This window comes from Gorilla gorilla, chromosome 1, assembly GCF_029281585.2.
Source record: "Gorilla gorilla gorilla isolate KB3781 chromosome 1, NHGRI_mGorGor1-v2.1_pri, whole genome shotgun sequence".
NCBI classification, from domain to species: Eukaryota; Metazoa; Chordata; class Mammalia; order Primates; family Hominidae; genus Gorilla; species Gorilla gorilla.
In genome coordinates, this window is record NC_073224.2 from 62,537,227 (window position 1) to 62,557,035 (window position 19,809).

The 19,809-nt window shown below is 34.0% G+C and overlaps 1 long non-coding RNA gene across 1 annotated transcript in view; it reads right to left on the reverse strand.

The window, feature by feature from the left end:
* LOC134759197 (uncharacterized) overlaps positions 1-19,809 on the reverse strand; it is a 41,481-nt gene that overhangs the window by 15,537 nt on the left and 6,135 nt on the right. Inside the window, exon 2 of the long non-coding RNA XR_010135155.1 lies at positions 3,811-4,579. This is a non-coding gene — a long non-coding RNA (uncharacterized lncRNA). The remainder of the gene's footprint in view (positions 1-3,810; positions 4,580-19,809) is intronic.

A 19,809-nucleotide genomic window follows, 5' to 3' on the forward strand; every position in this document is an offset into this window, starting at 1 on the left:
ATTGTCTCTTTATTTTATCGATTGTTTCCTTTGCTGTACAGAAGCATTTTTAGCTTGATTTAGTCGGATTTGCCTATTTTTGCTTTGGTTGCCTGTGCTTTTGAGGTCTTACTCAAAAAGTCTTTGCCAAGACCAGTGTCCTGGAATGTCTCCCAGGTGTTTTTTTTTTTTTTTTTTCTCTAGCAGTTTCATAGTTTCAGGTCTTAGATTTAAATCCTTAATCCATTTTTATTTGATTTTCGTGTATGGTGAGAGGTAAGGATTTAGTTTTATTCTTCAGTAGACAGTTATCCAGTTTTTCTGCTACCATTTATTAAGAAGACTATCCTTTCTCCATCGTGTGCTCTTGGTATCTTCGTTGAAAATGAGTTACTTGTCGATGTGTGAACTTATATCTGGGTTTTATTTTCTGTTCCATTGGTCTATATGTCTCTTTTTGGTTATGATGGCTTGGTAGTAAATTTTGATTGGGGTTGCATGAAATCTGTAAATTGCTTTTGTTGATATTGTCATTTGAACATTAATTTTTCTAACCCTTGAGCATGGACTATCTTTCCAACTTTTTGTGTTCACTTCTATTTCTTTCATTAGAATTTTATAGTTTTTCTTGTAGAGATGTTTCACTCCTTTAATTAGAAGGATTCCTAGATACTTTATATTTTTGTTGCTAAAGGGATTGATTTACTGGTTTCCTTTTCAGATTATTTATTGTTGATGTATATAAATGTTACTGATTTTTGTATGTTGATTTTGTATCCTGCAACATCAGTAAACTCATTTCTCAATTCTAGAAAATTTGTGATAGTCTTCTTGTTTTTCTAGGTTTAAGACTATGTCATCTGCAAACAAGACTAATTTGGTTTCTTCTTTTCCAATTTAGATGACTGTTATTTCTTTCTCTTGCCTAATCATTCTAACCAGGACTTTCTGTGTTACATGAAATAAAAATGGGGAAAGTGGGCATCCTGTCTTGTTCCAGTCCTTAGAAGAAGGGACTTTAACTTTTCCCTGCTCAGAATAGTAACTGTGGGTTTGTCATGTATAGCCTTTATTATTTTGAGATATGTTTCTTCTATAACCGTTTTGATTAGTTTTTAATAAAGCGATGTTAAATTATATCAACTGGGTTTTGTCTACCTATTGAAATAATAATATGATTTTTGTTCTTAATTCTCTTAATGTGGAATGTCACATTTACAGATTGGTATATGTTTAACTATTCTTGTATTCCTGGACTAAATCTCACTTGACCATGGTGAATTGTCTTTTTAATGTGTTGTTGAATTTGGTTTGCTAGTATTTTGTTGAGGAATTTGCATCTGTGTTCATCAATGTTATTGGCCTGTAGTTTTCTTTTTTGTTGTATTCTTGTCTGGTTTTGGTATCGTGGTAATGGCCTCATAGAATGAGTTTGGAAATATTCTCTTCTCTTTAATTTATTGTTGAGTTGAGTAGGATTGGTATTAGTTCTTTAAATGATGGGTTAAATTCAGCAGTGAAGCCATCAGGTCCTGAGATTTACTTTTATGGGAAGCTTTTTTTTTTTTTTTTAACTACAGTTTAGATCTTGTTACTCGTTATTAATTTGTTGAGGTTTTCAGTTTCTTCAGGGTTCAATCTATGTAGGTTGTATGTTTCCAGGAACTTATTTCTTCTAGGTTATCCAATTTGTTGGTATATAGTTATTCAGAACAGTCTCTGAAAACTCTTCATATTTTTGAGGTCTCAGGTATGCGTCCTTTTTCATTTCTAATTTTATTTATTTGGTTATTTTCTCTTTGTTCAAAGTTTTGTCAATTTTGTTTACCTTTTCAAAAAACCAACTTTTTGTTTCATTAAGCTTCTGTATTGATTTCAGTCTCAATTTCAGTTATTTCTGCTGAGATATTTATTATATTTCCTTCTGCTAATTTTTGATTTTTTTTGTTTTTGTATTTCTAATGGTTGAGGTACATTATTAAGTTTTTTATTTGAAGTCTTTCTACTTATTTTATATAGTTGTTTATTGCTATAAACTTACTTCTTACTGCACTGCTTTTGCTATAACACATGGTTTTGGTATGTTGCATTTCTTTTTTCAATCTATTTTAAGAAGTTTTCTTCTTAATTTTTTTATTCACCCTTTAGTCATTCAGGATCATGTTGTTTAATTTCCATATATTAGCTTATTTATCAAGGTTCTTCTTGTAACTGATTTCTAGTTTTATTCCATTTTGGTGAGAAAAGGCACTAGATATAATTTCTATTTTTTGAATTTGCTTAGTCTTGTTTTATGGCCTGATATATGGTCTATTCTAGAAAATGTTCCATGTGGTGATGAAAAGAATGTGTATTCTGCAGCAATTGGGTGAAATGTTCTGTAAATGGCAGTTAAGCCTATTAGATATACTGTGTAGTTTAAATGCACTGTTTCCTTTCTCATTTTCTGTCTGAATGATCTGTCCATTATTGAGAGTGAGGTATTAAAATCCCCCAATATTATTGCATTACACTCTATCTCTCCCTTTAGATCTATTATTCTTTGCTTTATGTACTTGGAAGCTCTGATGTTGGGTGCATAAATATTTGTAATTATTATAACCTCCTAGTGAACTGACTCCTTTATCACCATTTTCTAACCTTATTTGTCTCTTTCTGGAATATTAGTTTTGTAGTCTATTTTATTCAATATATGTATAGCTGCTCCTGCTCTTTTTTGGTTTCCAGTAGCATGGACTATTTTTTTCATCCCTTCATTTTCAGACTATGTGTGTTTTTAGGGGTGAATTGGTTTTCTTGAAGCCAGAATACGGTTGGGTCATGTTTCTTTATCTGTTTAGCTACTTCACGCCTTTGACTTAGGGTATTCAGATCATTTACATTCAGCATTCTTATTGATAAGTAAGATCTCACCACTGTCATTTTGTTGCTTGCATTCTGGTTTATTTGCGATTTCTACTCCTCTCTTTCTTTTTTCCTGTCTTCCTTTCATCCTGTATTTCTTCTTCTTTTTTTTTTTTTTTTTTTTTTTTTTTTGAGACAGAGTCTCTCTGCCGCCCAGGCTGGAGTGCAGTGGCAGGATCTCAGCTCACTGCAAGCTCTGCCCCCCGGGTTCACGCCATTCTCCTGCCTCAGCCTCCCGAGTAGCTGGGACTACAGGTTCCTGCCACCATGCCCGGCTAATTTTTTGTATTTTTAGTAGAGATGGGGTTTCACCGTGTTAGCCAGGGTGGTCTCGATCTCCTGACCTCGTGATCTGCCTGCCTCTGCCTCCCAAAGTACTGGGATTACAGGCGTGAGCCACGGCGCCCGGCCCCTTTCGTCCTGTATTTCTTTGTGGTTAAGTGATTTTCTCTGGTTACGGGTTTTCATTTATTGCTTTTTTTAATCTATTATAGGTTTTTGCATTGTTGTTGCCATGAGGCTTACAAAAACATCTCATAGATATGTTTTTCAATTAGATGAAAATTTGTCTTAGATCACAATTAAGAATAGATATAAAGGTAAAAATACAAATATATATAAAGTATATATATACTTATATATAAAGTGTGTATATACTTATATATAATGTGTGTATATATACTTATATATAAAGTGTGTGTGTATATATATATATATATATACACACACACTTTATGTGACTCATATTTTGGGTTACTTGTCTCTATTTACATATTTATTTGTTATCTATCTCTTAACAGGTTGCTGTAACCTCCTATGGTTTTTGATATATTTGTCTTCTAAACTTCATACTAGAGTTATGAGTGGAATGCACATCACAATTACAGCAATAGAGTATTCTGGGTTTGTCTCTATACTTAAACTTACCATTGTGTTTTATACATTGCAAAATTTTCTTTTTGCATATTAGTTTTTTTTTTTTTCAGTTCTTTCAGATTGAAAAACTCCCTTTAGTATTTCTTGCAATGGGTCTGGCGATGGTAAATTTTCTCAGTTTTTGATTGTCTTGGAAAAACTTTATTTCTCCTTCATATCTGAAGGATAATTTTGCTGAATGCAATATTCTTTCATATCAGTTTTCTTCTTTGAGCTTTTGAACATGTCGTTCCACTTCCTCCTGGCCTGTAAGATTTCCATTGTGAAATCTGCTGCCAGATGGATTGAAATTCCTTTATATGTTATTTGCTTTTCTTCTCTTGCTGCCTTTAGGATTCTCTCTTTGTCCTTGACCTTTGACAGTCTGATTATTCAGTGTCTTACGGTATTCTTATTCGAGTTGAATCTGCTTGGTGCTCTCAGATCTTCCTGTACCTAGATATGTATATCTATCTCAAGAGTTGGTAAGTTTTCTGTTATTTTCTGTTATTCTTTCCTTGAAAAAACTTTCTACCACTTGCTCTTGTTTGATTCCCTTTTGAGCACTGATAACTCAGATTTAGTCTTTTGAGGTAATTTTCTGTATCTCGTAGGCAGTCTTAATTCATTTTCATTCTTTTTTTCGTTTTTTTCCTCTGACTTTGTATTTTCAAATAGCTGGCCTTAGAGGTCACTGACTCCTCCGCAAGACCCATTCTCCTGTTGAGAGTCTCTAATGGGTTCTTCAATTCAGCAAATGCATTTCTAATTTCTCAGATTTCTGTTAACAGAGGCAAAAAAGGCAGCGTCACAGGCGAAACACAAGTTTAAAAGGTAATCTTCATAATTATCCTCTTTCAATTTTTTTAAAACAATAACACAAAAACTCTGCAGATATGTATGAGCATGTGTGTGTGTGTGTGTGTGTGCATCACTGTCTATACCTGTGGACTAAGTTATGTATGTGTGTGCCTAATTTGTTCAACATTAACTTGGCATTAAAATTCCTGGCTTTCTTTTAATTGTCAAGGGTTCCTACTCAAGAAGAAATATCTAGGCATGATAATTATCTATTATGTTAGTATCTATTTTTAAACTGTCTCTCCTGAATCCTATTTTTAACTTCTCTCAAATTTAACTATTGAATAGTGATTTAGAAGTTGCATTGTACAGGCCGGGCGCGGTGGCTCACGCCTGTAATCCCAGCACTTTGGGAGGCCGAGATGGGCAGATCACGAGGTCAGGAGATCGAGACCATCCTGGCTAACACGGTGAAACCCTGTCTCTACTAAAAATACAATAAATTAGCCGGGCATGGTGGTGGGCACCTGTAGTCCCAACTGCTTGGGAGGCTGAGGCAGGAGAATGGCGTGAACCCGGGGGGCGGAGCTTGCAGTGAGCTGAGATCGCGTTACTGCACTCCAGCCTGGGCGACAGTGCTAGACTCCGTCTCCATTAAAAAAAAAACAACAAAAAAAAACCTTGCATTTAGAGTTAGACAAGCCAGAGTTATTCAGGCAACTCCATCTCTTCTCAGGTATGTGATTTTATTTACAGCTGATGATATTGAATATTTACTATGTGACAAATACTATTTTAGGATAAGCAATATAGCATGAAACGAGAGTATTTCTATTCTTATGGAATCTGCATTTGAATACAAGAAGTATCCCGTTAGTTCTCAGTGTCTCCATCTATAAATGAAGACAGCATTGCACCTAGGCATAATGTTGTTTGAATTAATAACTTCTATACTGAACTTAGCCTATCTTCCAGTAGACTGTGTTCACTCAAGAAATGTTAATATTTCTGACACCATAGGACCCATTTTGCTAAATCTCATAGATGGTCAGAGGAGTTTCTAAAATTTTATCTCTTGATTTAAAATGTTATGATTATTTTTCTTTAGTTTTAATCTTCTTGTGACCGAATTTTGCTTTGCTATTTTGATCTGTAGACAATTAATGGTAAGTCTATTAAGAGAAGAAACTTTCTTTTATTTTTCTTTCACCAGCTTCTTTTCTTGAATCACTATACTTTAAACAATAAAAAAAGTTTGTGGAACTAGTTAATAAAATAATAGGCTGTTAAGTAACATTACATATCATTGTGATCTTATTAATTTAATTTTTAGCTAGTTCTCTTTAGCAAGAAAATACTCTTTTACAAACTTCATTTTGGGGCTGAATTTCAATCAAATCTAAAACTGTCTAGAAGGCATACATCTTAGTCCATTTTATTTGCCACAGCAGAATATCACAGACTGGGTAATTTATAAGGAAAATAATTTCTTTTCTTATAGTTTGGGAGGCTGAGAAGTTCAAGATCAAGAGGCTATTATTTGGTGTGTCACTAAACGGCAGAAGATACCAGATGGCAAGAGAGCAAGAACATGTATGTCATCCAATGCCTCTCTTTCTTTTCTTATAAAGCCATCAGTCCTACCATGGGCACCTCACCCTGATGTCCTTATCTAATAATAATTACCTCCCAAACGCCTCGTTTCCAATCAACATGTAAATTTGGGGATTACATTTCCAACACATACAATTTAGGGAACACATTTAATCCATAACAACATTAGGTAAAACCATTTGGTGAGAATGTGGCCGCTAGTCAAGCTAGGTGGATTCAAATGACAACTCAGTATTCCAGAAGACATATGACCTGGAAAAAAATCCTTAACCACTCTATTGCTTTGTCCTTTTCATCTCCACAATTGAGATAATAATATGCTTCATAGAGCTGTTAGGGTTTAATGAAAATATTCAAGGTAGCTCATATAGAATAAAAATAAAGCTAGCCTCACAGAGAATTATTAACATTAACACCAGATGCTGAATATAAAAAATCATATACACTAAACAACTGGATTTATTATACAAGGTACACAATTTACATTTGCCAACATATGTTACAAGTAATGACAAAAATCGCAATTACTTTTGTGTCAACCTAATAAAAGAAATCTTTAAGACTTAATCCACAAAGGCTTATATTATACATATAATATATATATCCCATCAAATCCAGAGGTAGGTAGTACAGAGCTGCCATGTGGGCTCCAGAGTTACATAAGGAGCTCAGTCTGTTTTCTTTATTTCTGGCCATCTTTAGCCCAAGGTTTCTATGCTCAAAAGACCACATGGCCCAATGTTGCTGCTGAGGCATGAGGCCATTGACATAGAACATATGTAAGATGAAGAGGAAAATAGCAGAAACGTGTACCTCAAAGTTGGGTTAAGATCTTTTATGAATATTTCCTAGAAGTACTGACAACTCAGCCTCTTATAGCTTAGCAATCTTTCTGTCCTAAAGAAGCTGGGATAATGCCACTTTAAAGAAAATCAAGTTTCAGTCTTAAAAGGTAAGAGACATATTGAATAATCAAATAGCAGGTGTCTTCTGTAACAGGTTTTCTGTTAAAAAAGGATTTAAAACTTAGCTAAAATTAGCTTAAATAGAAAATTATTCAGATAAAATGGAAATCTTGCAACAGGACACAAATTTTAAAGTTTAAAAGTTTAGACTTGTATATACAGCACATTACACAGTTCAACTCTTAAATATTCAGAGCATTTTAGCAACAATTGTCACCATTGTTACAGGCTTTGCAAATAATTTACATAACTAACTACTCATTATGTAGTTTGATCCAAGGTTCTAGCTCACACTGGTAGTCAATTTTCACACCATGCAACTCTAATAGAATGACTATTGCTTAAGTGATAAAATCAGGTAGTTATTTAATATTTACATTATAGCAACATGAAGCAAATAGAACAAAAGACATGCCACAAACCCAGGAGCAAGAAAAGTTGACATTATATAGTCAGAATTTTAAAATTATCATTACATTATTTCATCATCATAATAAAGAGAAAAAGATGTAGAGCGATTGAGAAATGCTGTTCCCCACCATATCTGTCTAAAATGACATGGCTCTTTTTTTGAGGCAAAATATCAAGAAACAGCTATGGTTACCATGGTAACTATATTAAAAATAAAAAGAAAATGTGGAATGTTTTCAAGTGATAAGTACATTTAAAATGGTCACACCCGCTCACTGAGGAATCAAATATATCTTGAAGCTTAAGCTTAATATTGCAAGAAATGTGTCATTGAATGAATTGTAAATACTAAATGGTCTAATCCTTCTTAAGGGAAATAAGTTAATTTCATTAAAGGGTGAGAATTGAAATGTAATAATCATAAAAAAACTTATATTCTGATAGTTGAGTATTTTACTGAAAATTAACCAAAAACAAAATCTTAAAGAAGTGAAATAATTTATCATAAATTGCAAGTTATGTCAACCTACCATAAAAATTGGCAGAGGCTCACATGAGCATACTTGGAACTGTACTGCTTTTTCTTCATTTTAAATTGGTTATATGGGTAAATTCTGAATGTACTTGCTATAGTCATGTCTGCCTTAATAGATTAGATTAAACAACAGACACTGCTTTCAATGCCTGCAACTCCAGTTCTCCCATCCCATTTAATGGCATTACCATTCCTCTAGATACATAGGGCCAAAACCCTATGTTGCCAGTCTGAATCAATTCTCAACAAGTTTCTTTGAGCAAAATATATCCTGATTTCCACTACTGTGCTCTCTTTATTTCTAACCTAATTCAAGCTAACAGCAGATCTTCTCTGGAGTGAACTTATCCCTCTGCAAACCAAAAATAAAATCCTAGGCCCTCTCACCATCCGAAGACTCCTCTCAACAAGGGCATTCCAAAGTTAACCTGAAAAACTGGTTCAGGCCATGATGGGAAGGGTGAGCCAGACATGTGTCATTATACCCTCCTCGCTTTTGGAATTACAACAGACTCTTTAAATCTGGTAAGAAACATTTACAATTGTAAATGTAATCGATTATCTCTGGAGCCTGCTACCTGGAGGTTTCATCTGCGTGATAAAAACTTGGTCTCCACAACCCCTTATCATAATCCAGACATTCCTTTTTATTCATAATAACTCAATCAATTGCCAATCAGAAAATCTTCGAATCTACCTATGGCCTGGAAGCCCCTTCTTTGAGTTGTGCCACCTTTCCAGACCGAATTAATGTACATTTTACATGTATTGATTGATGTCTCAAGTCTCCTTAAACTGTATAATACCAAGCTGTGCCCCATCGAACTTGGGCACGTGTCATTGGGACCTCCTGAGGCTGTGTCATGGGCATGTCCTCAACCATGGCAAAATAAACTTTCTAAATTGATCAAGACCTATCTCAGATACTTTTGGTTTACACTCCTAAATGATCTTCCTGATTTTCCCCTTCCCTTTTTACAGTCTATTATCCACAAAGAAGCTTGAGCAATCCTTATAGCTTCAAATTAAATCATGTCACTTTTTCTCTAAACTCTCTCATGGCTTCCCATTGCACTTAGAGTACAGGCCACATTTCTTATTTTCGTCAGCCTTTATATGATCTAGCTGTTATACGTCTATTGAATTTATCCCCTGACTCTAGCAATTGTAATCTGGCAAGATTAGTTTCCTTTTGCCTTTGAGCATCCAAGTTAGTTTTGCAAATAGACCTGTGCACTGTGATCTCTGATTAGGAAGATTTTCTCCCCTTCAACTGGCTCCTTCACCCTGTTTACTTTTCACTTAAAATTTCCCAGAAAGACCTTTTTTGCCCTGTCTACAAAAGAATAGCTTACTGTCATTTAGCCACATGACTTTTTCTGTTTTACTTTTCTGATGATATTATAATTATGACTAGCTACAATGATAGTATTTATTTAATTTTTAAAATTAATTGTTTTTGTCTATGATTATTTGAATGTAAGCTCTATCAAAGTCTGCTGCTTTTACTATTGTCTCTTCAATGTTTGATCACTGTCTGGCATTCATTAAGAATTCAGCACACATTTTTAAAAAGATAGATTTTAAATTTAATAAAAATTTTACCAAAAAATAAGCATAATGAATGCTAGAATCTACTAGTAAATGGCAAGATTTATGGTAATTATAATGATATCCAAAAATCACATTCATTTCAGAAATGTAAATTACCTAAAATTTGTATCAAAATACATGTATTAGAAGGAGGCAGAAATCATTTTATCAGTTTTCCGTAACAAATTATTAATGACAAGTTATTAATACCCAAGCTAAGAAAGGATATTGAGACAATAGAACAAGATTTAAAGTCATCAGGAAAATAAATAACGTTGAAAAGTGAAGCTTAGAGAAGGAATTTGAAGTTTTCCAGACAATTGCTATAGCAAGCCCTCAGATAACTAAGAGCACTTAATGTGCCACATGAAAGAATAATGCTTAAAGGAAAGAGAAATTGATGGAAGAAAATAAATAACAGAACATCAGTAAAGAAAAAGGCCCTTTAAATTTCCTGAAGCCATCAGTAGCTTCAAGCAAATTATCCTGTCTTAACTTCTCTCAATGAAACTTTGACAGAGAAACCTAGAAATAACATACAATAAAGTGAAAAATAATTCCAAAATCAGTATTAGAACCAAAACAATAAAAATAAAATCTTCCAGAAATTACTGAAGAAATAGGCTGGGATGAGAAAGTATAGACCTTTGCTGAAAGTGCCTTTCACTCAAAAAATAGTCTAATAATTTGATATTATTATTCCCCTTCTCCCTCAGTATCAGATTTTAATATACCATTACTTTTTAAATCTATTTTTCTTTCTCTTTATATATTTAATTTTTTAGTACACGCTAAAACTATTTTCTAAATCAAAGTCTTGGTTAAAATCCAAGCTCTAGCTCATTCTAAATGAAAGACACTAGACAAATTCCTTCACTTATCTGATAATTTCCTTATGAGTAGAAGGGAAACAATGATATCTCTATCCCATGTGGTTTTTGTCTTAAGTTAGTGTTTCTTGAACTTATTGATTTTAATATCCTTTACACATTTGAAAATTATTGAGACTAAGAAATATTGTTTATATGAAATATATATATATATTTACCACATTGGTAATTTGAACTGAGAAAATTTTAAAAATATGTATGTCTTAATTTATCTAAAACAATAATAATAAGCCTGCTATGTATTAATATAAGATATATTTTATTTAAAAAACTGTATTTTCCAAAGAAATAGTGAGAAGATTGGCATTAAGTTACATTTTTGGAAGTATCTTTAACATCCAGCTTAATAGAAGACAGCTGACTTTTTGTATCTGCTTCCACATTTAACATTTTGCTGTGTTTGAAGTATATAAAGAAACTCTTATAGTATTTTAATAGTCTTTTTATATAATTTTAGATATTGTTTTTTGATGCAATATACCAAAGTATATCAAGTGGCAGGTTTTTTTTTTTTTAACTTTAAGTTCAGGGGTACATGTGCAGGTTTTTTATATAGGTAGATTACATGTCATGAGGGTTTGGTGTACAGATTATTTTGTCACCCAGATAATAAGTGTAGTACCCAACAGGTAGTTTTTCAATCCTCTCCCCTCTCCCACCTTCCACCCTCAGTTAGGCCTCAACATCTGTCAGTCATTCCGTTCCCTGTTTTGCATCCATGTTTGTATTTAATGTTTAGCTCTGACTTATAAGTGAGAACGTGTGATATTTGATTTTTGGTTCCTTTGTTAGTTTGCCCAGGATAATGGCCTCCTCTATAAGTGGTATTTGGTTTTCTGTTTCTCCGTTAATTCGCATAGGATTGTGGCCCTCAGCCCCATCCATGTTGCTGCAAAGGACATGATGTTGTTCTTTTTTATGGCTATGTAGTATTCTATAGTGTATATGCACCACTTTTTTTTTTTTTTGTAGTCTAGTCTACTGTTGATGGGCATTAAGGTTGATTCCATGTCTTTGCTATTGTGAATAGTGGTGCAGTAAACATGCATGTTTATGTGTCTTTATGGAAGAACAATTTATATTCCTTAAAGTATATACCCAATAATGGGATTGCTGACTTAGGTGATACTTGTGTTTTAGGTTCTTAGAGAAATCATCACACAGCTTTCCACAATGGCTGAAACGATTTACATTCCCACCAGCAGTGTATAAGCATTCCCTTTTCTCCACAGCCTCATCAGCATCTGTCACTTTTTAACTTTTTAATAATATCCACTCTGACTGATACAAGATGGTATCTCATTGTGGTTTTGATGTGCATTTCTCTAATGATTAGTGCTGTTGAGCACTTCTTATATGCTTGTTGGCTGTGTGTATCTCTTCTTTTGAAAAGTGTCTGTTCATGTTCTTTGCCATCAAGTGGCAGTTTCTTAAAGAAGAGAAATGATAAACTTGTCTTCATCAAAATTTTAAAAATTCTGTTTTTCAAAATACATCATAAATAAGATGAAAAGTCCAGACACTGATAGAAAATGATTTCAAGTCACCCATCTGATGAAAGATTTATATATAAAATATATTAAGAGCTCTCTAACTTCAATAAGAAACAAAATCACCATATAAAAAATAGTGATTTGGGCATTTACTTCACTGGTGATGATATACAGATGGCAAATGAGCACATGGAAAGATACTCAACATCAACATTCTTCATTAGCAATGTGCAAATTAAAAGTACAATATGAGAAACCCCTAAACACCTACATGAATGTCTAATTTTTAAAGAACTTCCAAGTGTTGGTGAAGATGCAGAGGCATTGGAACTCTTATACGTTATTAATGGGAATGTAAAACTATACAATTCCCTGGAAAAACAGTTTGGCAGTTTCCTAAAATGTTAACCGTACACCTTCTATGTGATCCAGCCATTCTACTCCTAGGTATTACCCAGGTAAAATTAAAAGCACATGGCCGATCAAATTGTGTTTATAAACTTTCATAACAGCTTTATTTGTAAAAGAAAAAAATTAAATGATCAAATGCCCGTTACATGTGTCTGGATATACAAAATGTAATATAATTATACAACAGCAGAATACTCAGCAATAAAATTGAATGAAATGTTGACACACACAACAACATGAATATAAAAATAACTCTGCATGTAAGAAAAGCTAAAAGCATATACTATAAAATTACATTTACATGAAATTGTAGAAAATCAAACTATAATGAAGAAAACATTGGTTGCCAGGGGACTGGGAAAGGGACAGGTGGCTTGGAAAGGTGAGAGTGATTACTCAAGAGCATGGGGACAGTTTTGGGGCTGATAGATTTGCTCATTGTCTTTATTGTAGTAATGGTTTTATGATGGTTTATATATGTCAAAAATTATTAAACTGCCTGCTCTAAATATGTGCAGTTTATGCTATGGCAATTAAATCTCAGTAGGCATATTAAAAATAGGCATATGCTAACAAGTGTCTAAATTTAATAAAATGTAGTAATGTTCACTTTCTTTTGGGACATTTTTAAGTGAAACTAGATTTTTTTTTTCTTTTTAATCAGCCAATGTGTGGCAGTAAGGAATACAATGACTCCTAATACAGTTCAGTGTCACTGTCTTGTTTTGTGTAAAGGAATCAACAGTTTAACCACTATTGCTTTATCACCATCAGAGCAAATGTTAACAGAGTGGTCCTAGGATAAATCAGGAGATTAAAAAACTACTTAACATTTGATTATGTCAGCAGTCTTTAGTTCTTGTTGCTCAGCATCCCACGCCCCACACACACCAATACACATATATATTTTCTTCAGTGATAATTTGGGACCGACACTGAATGGAAAGAAGCAAGCAAAACAGCAAGTCCAGCCATATTTGTAAATCTATCCACAGATCAAATATTAACTTGCTGTTTGCAGCTAAATCTTTAAATTGACAAGCTACTGTAATACTGAAAAGTGGTGGCAGTGCTATGATTTGCTTTACTGATTCTTTCATTCAGCAATGTTTCAGTTGTGTCAACTAAGGAATAAATTATAGTTTCTCAACTATTTTGTGGCTTCTCTAGCCAATGACAACTTACTCTCTGAGCTGCTTTTCTGGCTCCTTAATTTGTAGTTGAAAATATGTAACAAACAATTGTTGGGGTTTTTAAATATATTTTAATTTTTTATTTCCATAAGTTATTGGGGAGCAGGTGGTGTTTGGTTAAATGAGTAAGTCCTTTAGTGGTGATTTGTGAGAGTGTGGTGCACCCATCCCCTGAATAGTATACACTGATCCCTATTTGTAGTCTTTTATCCCTCACTCCCTTCCCACTCTTTTCCCTCAAGTTCCCAAAGTCCACTGTGTCATTCTTATGCCTTTGCATCCTCATAGATTAGCTCCCACTTATGACTGAAAACATATGATGTTTGGTTTTCCATTCCTGAGTTACTTCACTTAGGATAATATTCTCCAATCTCATCCAGGTGGCTATGAATGCCATTAATTCATTTAGTTTTATGGCTGAGTAGTATTCCATTGTGTGTGTGTGTGTGTGTGTGTGTGTGTCTGTGTATATATACAAACACACACACATATACACTATGTATATGTATATGTGTATATATACATATATAGTGTATACATATACACTATATATATATCTCACAGTGTCTTCATCCACTCATTGATTGATGGGCATTAGGGTTGGTTCCACATTTTTGCAATTGTGAATTGTGCTGCTGTAAACATGCGTGTGCAAGTATCTTTTTTGTATAACGACTTTTTTTCCTCTGAGTAGACACCCAGTAGTGGGATTGCTGGATCAAATAGTAGTTCTACTTTTAGTTGTTTGAGAAATCTCCACACTGTTTTCCATAGTGTTTGTATGAGTTTGCATTCCCACCAGCAGTGTAGAAGTGTTCCCTGTTCCATGCCGACATCTAATATTTTTATTTAATTTATTATTTAATTATTATTTTATTTAATTAAATATTATTTAATAAAAAATTTATTATTTAATTCTTGCAGGAGTAAGGTCGTATCTCACTGTGGTTTTGATTTGCATTTCCCTGATTATTAGTGATGTTGAGCATTTTTTCATATGTTTGTTGGCCATTTGCATATCTTTTTTTGTTGTTGTTGTTGTTGCTATTGTTGTTGTTGTTCTGAGATGGAGTCCTGCTCTGTCGCCAGGCTGGAGTGCAGTGGTGTGATCTCGGTTCACTGCAACCTCCACCTCCTGGTTCAAGCGATTCTCCTGCCTTAGCCTCCTGAGTAGCTGGGACTACAGGTGTGTGCCACCATGCCCAGCTAATTTTTTCATTTTTAGTAGAGACAGGGTTTTACCATGGTGGCCAGACTGGTCTTGATCTCTTGACCTCATGATCTGCCTGCCTTGGCCTCCCAAAGTGCTGGGATTACAGTCGTGAGCCACTGCGCCCAGCCTCATATCTTCTTTTGAGAATTGTCCATTGATATCCTTAGCTCACTCTTTGATGGGATTGTTTGTTTTTTTCTTGTTGATATGTTTGAGTTCATTGTAGATTCTGGATATTAGTCCTTTATCAGGTGTATAGATTGTAAAGATTTCCTTCCCACTGTTTGGGTTGTCTGTTTACTCCACTTACTGTTCCTTTTGCTGTGCAAAAGCTCTTACATGTATTTAAGTCCCAGCAATTTATCTTTGTTTTTATTACATTTGCTTTTGGGTTTTTGTCATGAAATCCTTGCCTAAGCCAATGTCTAGAAGGGTTTTTTCCAATGTTACCTTTAGAATATTTATAGCTTCAGGTCTTAGGTTTAAGTCTTTAATCCATCTTGAGTTGATATTTTTATAAGGTGAGAGATAAGTATTGAGTTTCATTCTCCTACATGTGGCTAGCCAATTATCCCAGCATCATATGTTGAAATGGGTTTCATTTACCCACTTTATATTTTTGTTTACGTTGTCAAAGATCAGTCAGCTGTAAGTATTTGGGTTTATTTCTGGGTTATCTATTCTGTTCCATTGGTCTTTGTGACTATTTTTATACTACTACCATGCTGTTTGGGTTGCTGTGGCCTTATAGTATAGTTTGAAATCAGGTAATGTGATGCTTTTAGATTTGTTCTTTTGGCTTAGTCTTGCTTTGACTATGAGGGTTCTTTTGATTCCGTATGAATTTTAGAAGTGTTTTTTTCTAATTCTGTGAAGAATGATGGTGGTATGCTGATGGGAAAGAAAAAGCATTTGACAAAATCTAACATCCCTTTATGATTAAAACTCTCAGCAAAATAGTCATACAAGAGACATACTTCAATTTAATAAAATCCACCTATGACAAACCCACAGCCAATATAATACTGAATGGGGAAAAGTTGAAAGCATTCCCTCTGAGAACTGGAACAAGACAAGGATGCCCACTCTCACCACTCCTCTTCAACATAGTACTGGAAGTCCTAGCCAGAGCAATCAGACAAAAGAAAGAGAGGGCATCCAAGTAGGTAAAGAGGAAGTCAAACTGTCACTGTTTGCTGATGATATGATCGTTTACCTAGAAAACACTAAAGACTCCTCCAGAAAGCTCCTAGAACTGATAAAAGAATTCAGCAAAGTTTCTGGATACAAAATTAATGTACACCAATCAGTAGCTCTTCTATACACAAATAGTGACCAAGCTGATAATCAAATCAAGAACTCAATCCCTTTACAATAGCTGCAAAATATATATATATATATAAGAAGAAGAAACTACTTAGGAATATACCTAACGAAGGAGGTGAAAGACCTCTACAACGAAAACTACAAAACATTGCTGAAAGAAATCATAGATGACACAAACAAATGGATAAACATTCCATGCTTATAGATGGGTAGCATCAATATTGTGAAAATGACCATATTGCCAAAAGCAATCTACAAATTTAATGCAATTCCCATCAAAATTGTTGGTTAAGAGCGTATCACATCTACATTTATCATTTTTCTTTTTTAAATTTTTAAATACTGAATGATTGGATTTGATGTGACATTGAAACTTAGCTAGCACCATATATTATTTGAATGCATTCTGCTGTATAAGAAACAATCATGGAAATTATTAATATTTACAATGACAAGAAAAGCTGTCTTGTTAATAATTTTGTTTCTATTAGAAGTTTTTCAGCATTTCCATTCCATACATCAGAGAATTCTGTGTTATATCAGTTCATCTTTTTTTCTAGCATTTTTAGATGTAAGTGGTACAGCTATATGTTGAGAAAGTACTTTTTCTAATATTTTATTAAGCTAATAATTCATCCTAATTCATCCAAAATAAAATGAATTTTATTGTTGAATAAATCATTACTAAAGTGATAAATTTTAGACAAGATTTTTGACATTTTTTAAAAAGTATAAAAAAATACTATGATGAAACAAGACAATAAGAGAATTTTTAGAATTACAAAATAATAATTTATTGGATAATAATGATTTTACAGGGATTGCAACAGGTATAATTGGATAGATAACTGATTACACAGATAGATGATAGATAGATCATAGTTGAAATACTGATAACTGAGTTTAATCTTTGAAAAATCACAGTTATACTATAAATCTACTAACAAACATTTCAGAAAACACAAGTGCATACAAGCATAAATTCAGGTATCTTCTGTAAAACTCCACATAGGAGTATAAATTGGAAAGTTAAGAGTGAAAGGAGCATATAAGAGATTACTATTGCTGTGAAAATATTTTGACCTTGCAAATCCTCTGAAAGGATCTTTGGAGACCCCACTGGCTCTGAGGCAACATTCCAAGAATCACCTTAGGTGAAAAAAATAAAAAAGAATAAGAATATCCTGTTTTTAAAGGGACTATTGTGAAGTGCTCTTGAGTGATATGTTTTCCAGGAGATGAGGACTGAGCAAAGAGGGAATGAAAAGTACTAAGGATTCAAATGAAGCACATCCAAACCTGGGGAACATTGAGGGTGGGCAGAGTTGTCCTGAATTGAAAGAAGGAGGTCATGCCTTTGTACCTCCATATCAGCTAATTATGAGCTATGCACTGCCCAATCCAAAGGACATAAATTTGGTTGAGGCAGTTCCCTGCCTCTGAGGCTTATGAGCCATGAACAGTCAGTATTCCTATAATTGGGAATAATGGGGACTGTATGTGTTTGTGTGCATGTGTGTGTGTGAGAGACACACACACATATGCGCACAAACACACACACACACACACACAGAGAAGAATGATTATATGCCAAGAAGATATAGCACAGTTCCATACCAGAAAGGTAAGAAATAAGAGATTTTTACTTTAATAGGGAAAATGTCAAAAATATGTGAGAACTGCTAAAGACAGATATTAAAGTTTAATGAGAAAAAGGATCATACTGACTTAGCTTTCCATGTACATATCTTTAGTCAACTGACCTATTTTAAGGCCCACTTCCCTCTACTGACTCTTATTTTACCTCCAAATTTCAAAAAGGAAGACTCAAGATTTATTGTGTAGATTAATTTTTGTTTCTGTTTTTTCCCTCATTGCTGCCCCCTCATTAGCATATTTCAGGCTATGAATGGCTTTGTTTCATTCATTATTGTCCTCTCAATCTCTTTTTTCTAGGAATTTATTAAAATCACTCATTTTCTGAAGAATCCTTTGTTTCTCTTCTAACTAATGGGGTCATTTCATTTTGTGGCTTTTTGGGGACTATTTCATGTGATTTTCACTTTTAGAATGAGCTTATAAGCATTATTTCTATAAATTATCAATTAACATATCAAATAAAACATGTCTACACTTATGAGATGCCATATCTGAACACTTCCTAAAAGAGAATCTTGGACACCATCTACCTTTCTTCTGTTTGCCATCATCAGGTTTTGCAGAAATGTAACATGTGTTGCACCTCCTTATCCCTGAGTTTAGCATCAGAGAAGCCATACCATACATATATCTTTCTTATTTAAAATATTCAACTGTTACCTGTCAAAAAGGAAATTTTGTATTTAAATGAAAATGATATTTGTAGAATGAAATAAACTAAAAAAAATACCTTTTAAGAGAAGATGAGAGAACAGATATTTTCTTCAAAAGGAAATTCCACAGAAAACTTTTCTGTCTGGCAACAATTAAAAAGAAAGATAAAGAGGAAACAGAATAGTATCTATTTGGAAAGAATAAAGAATAAAAATACTAAAATAGTGCAATGTCTAAGCCACACAAATAATTAAGGTAGACAGCATAAAATATGAAAAGATTGTTAATTATTTTTTGGACAAAATATAAAATTTAAAAAATTAGTAGTTTCTGTTGCGGGAAGTCAGGGACCCCGAACAGAGGGACCGCTGAAGCCGTGGCAGAAGAACATAAATTGTGAAGATTTCATGGACATGTATTAGTTCCCCAAATTAATACTTTTATAATTTCTTATGCCTGTCTTTACGGCAATCTCTGAACATAAATTGTGAAGATTTTATGGACACTTATCACTTCCCCAATCAATACCCTTGTGATTTCCTATGCCTATCTTTACTTAATCTCTTAATCCTGTCATCTTGTAAACTGAGGAGGATGTATGTCACCTCAGGACCCTGTGATGATTGATTAACTGCACAAATTATAGAGCATGTGTGTTTGAACAATATGAAATCCGGGCACCTTGAAAAAAGAACAGGATAACAGCAATGTTCAGGGAACAAGAGAGATAACCTTAAACTCTGACCGCTGGTGAGCCAGGCGGAACAGAGCCATATTTCTCTTCTTTCAAAAGCAAATGGGAGAAATATCACTGAATTATTGTTCTCAGCAAGGAACATCCCTGAGAAAGAAACAGAATGCGTCCCTGAGGGTAGGCCTCTGAAATGGCCGCTTTGGTGGGCGGCCATCTTTTATGGTCGAGCTGTAGGGATGAAATAAGCCCCAGTTTCCCATAGCGCTCCCAGGCTTATTAGGATGAGGAAATTCCCGCCTAATAAATTTTGGTCAGACCAGTTGTCTGCTCTCAAACCCTGTCTCCTGACAAGATGTTATCAATGACAATGCCGGCCCGAAACTCCATTAGCAATTTTAATTTCACCCCTGTCCTGTGGTCCCGTGATCTCACCCTGCCTCCATTTGCCTTGTGATATCTTATTACCTTGTGAAGTATGTGATCTCTGTGACCCACACCCTATTCATACACTGCCTCCGCTTTTGAAAATCACTAATAAAAACTTGCTGGTTTTACCACT